At 41.5% G+C, this 2950-nt stretch overlaps 1 protein-coding gene across 1 annotated transcript in view; it reads left to right on the top strand.

Annotated features, from left to right (window-relative positions):
• FAM110B (family with sequence similarity 110 member B) overlaps positions 1-2950 on the top strand; it is a 101746-nt gene that overhangs the window by 11670 nt on the left and 87126 nt on the right. The gene's annotated exons all lie outside the window — the stretch shown is intronic.

Here is a 2950-nt window from a genome sequence, read left to right as displayed (position 1 = left end):
GGGGGGGGGGGGGGGGGGGACGACCCACCAAGGAGTATTTTCATCTTAAGATTGTAATACCAAAAGGCAGACATTCCTTTAAGGTGAATTTTTCCTTCTTCCAGGTAAGAGCACTTTATTAACATAAGAAAAATAAAAAGTGATACTCCTTGAGCGAGGTAATAACCAAATTAACATTATCGAGTTAGCTGTAATTGAATTTTCATATTTTATACAATTGTCAGAACTAATCCTTATTGTATATTAATACACAACTATAGGCTTTCAAATAAAATCTTAATAATTCAGTGTTCTAGGACTTGTAGATTCTCAGAAATTATTTGTACATTTTATGGTCATTCTAAAGAGGGCCCATTTCATAGATGAGGAAACTGTGTCACATAGAGATTATAAGAGCCCAGGCATTAACTGTTAGATATAAACTAAAGCCTTGTAATTCCATGTATGGTGTTCTTTCTGTTATACTATGTATACCAAGAATCCTAAAAAAGCACATAGTCACCCATTAATAAATCTGAGATAACCAGAATGCTGTAGTACAATTTCTTCCTTCCTCATTCATCTTTGAAAATCCCCTTAGAGCAGGTTTTCAGAGAAGAAAATCCATGTGCACATCTTCCCATGGATGAACACATAGGTGTGTGTTACCAACATTCTGACCTTCAGCTTGTATCACCGGCCCATATTCACTTTTCTAAGAAGTGTGATTGATGCCAAATTCGGCATCCATTAGTTGTGCAGTTTTAAATACTATGTCTGTAGTCTTACTCTATACGGTAACTATTCTGCCAAATGATGGTGTGGGGGGAGGTCCTGATTTACTGATTGATCATGGTCCAATTGAATATGCAGTGCTTGGTGGTTTTACAAATGCCAGAGATAAATTACTTTAAAATACACAGGGTTATAAGTATGATTGATGTGTGTGTGTGTGTGTGTGTGTGTGTGTGTGTGTGTGTAACAGATTTATAGAGCTGATGTTGTTGACAGCCATAGTGTTAATACACTTGCAAAGCAGAAGAAGTTGGATGGAAGAGTTATGAAGAGAAAATACCAGTGATGGTAGGGAGCATTTACAAACCGTACTGAAATGGTATTCCAGGAGTGAACCTAATTAGGTGGAAAATAGAAACTCGGTAGATTTCTTTCTTATGAAAACAGTGACGACTATACAAGAAGAATGAGATACCCTAGATGTTTTGGAAGCAGTGACAAGAGCAATCAGCAGGACTTTTAATGGTGAAATGATTCTTACGCCTTAGTCCAGGAGTCCCAGCCTACCTGTAGGGGACGTGTCTGGCATCACGGCTGTGTTTGGGTAGGAAGCCTGTAGTGAGGTTTGAGGACGAGGAGTGTGTTCATAAACTGTAGGTGTATCTGGGGTGTCCCTGGAAGCTGTCATTTTGTTTCCTCCTCCCATCTCCTTGGTGTCACCCCCAAAGGCCACTGAGCCTGGGCTGTGGTTCTGGGCACTGAGGCACAGCAGTTGACCAGGGGCAAGGTCAACTCAGAGATTATAATTAACCTTTGGAATCTTCTGCTTTCTCTCTCTTTCTTCTTTTTAAACTGATATTAATCAAGCAGTGATACTTGTAAGTGTTTGAAGGGGTAATTTCCTATCAAACAGTAGTAGAGGGATTCTGTCTTGGTACAGTTTATACTTGTTTTGGTAAATGGCTGCTCTCTTGTAAAACTTGAGAGGCTACTTAATGTGTCTAATGATTATTGAGATTTTAGTGTATTTAAAAATAGCCTCTTCATGTAAGAGGTTAGTGTGCTTGGTGACCAACTTGAGAATTTTGGGGGGGGGAATTGTTTAATATCAAAATAGGACTTAAACTTTAGTTTCTTTCTTTTAACTCTCAACTTCTCCAGAATGGTTATTAGCATAAAAGCTTCATGGATTCACATTCTCTAGGAGATATATATATTAATATATATACTGTTGAAATTCAGTGTTGATTTTAAATACTTGCTTAATAATCCTTAAACCCAGCCTGAAACTCTAGAGGGCTTAAGCATAGTTCATTATTACAGTCACTCAGCAGTGAAGTGCTTAGCACACATATTTTGCAGTGGTTTTTCTCTACCTTAGTCCCTTTCGAAGCACCTGCAAGTTCTTTTTAGGAAAATTATCTATTCATATTTTGAGGATAAAAATAGAAGCATTTGAATGTTCCTTTAGTGCGGGTTTGGTGGGAGATATTTTCGTGCTGCTGCATATTTTGTATTTTAAAAGGAATATTAATGTTGATTCACCATTGTTCTCCTGACTCGGCTGAGCCCTGACACTCTCGCTCCCCTAGTGGGGTTTTTCCTTCCTTGCCTCCCACCTCACATGGATGTGTTCTGCTATCCTGTCCGTGGTCATCCTTGTCCTTCCACCCCCCTCTGCCCTCCCTGGGCTCTCTCTCTTTGCTGTGCTTTCTCTAGGATCTTGATCCTGGTTTATATATTAGGGACACTTTTTCATTCCTTCTTCCCTGACCTGGTGACTTGCTCTGTTTTCTGTTGTCCTCCTGGGTCAGAGTCTGTCATCTCCCCTCCCTGCCCTCCTTGTTGACCCACTTCCTGTGAGCTCAGCCTGAGCATCCGCTAGGCTCAGGCTTGGCCAGTTGGTCATCCTTCACCAGGGAACGTCACCCCGCACCACGTCCTCACACCTGGTGCCAGCTGTGCTTCGCCATCGACTATCTCAACATGTATGCTGCTCGCTAGGTCCACTCACCTGATATTCCACTCCGAACTCAAGCCCCCCATGTCACAAACAGGTCTCCGGGTGTTCCTGCTAATGTGGCCTCTCCCCTGGCCTTGCTCCCGGAGCACCATTGAGCTTCCATTGCTAAGGAACCGTCCTTGGAAAGCCTTGGAGAATCACCTGAAGTCGGAATTCACTCATTAAGTATGTTTGTTCTTTGACTCTCATATTTGCCCTTTCCTGCCCTTCTTA

The sequence above is a fragment of the Myotis davidii genome, unplaced genomic scaffold, assembly GCF_000327345.1.
Source record: "Myotis davidii unplaced genomic scaffold, ASM32734v1 scaffold1, whole genome shotgun sequence".
Taxonomy (NCBI): domain Eukaryota; kingdom Metazoa; phylum Chordata; class Mammalia; order Chiroptera; family Vespertilionidae; genus Myotis; species Myotis davidii.
This window is presented reverse-complemented; position numbering and strand designations above follow the sequence as displayed.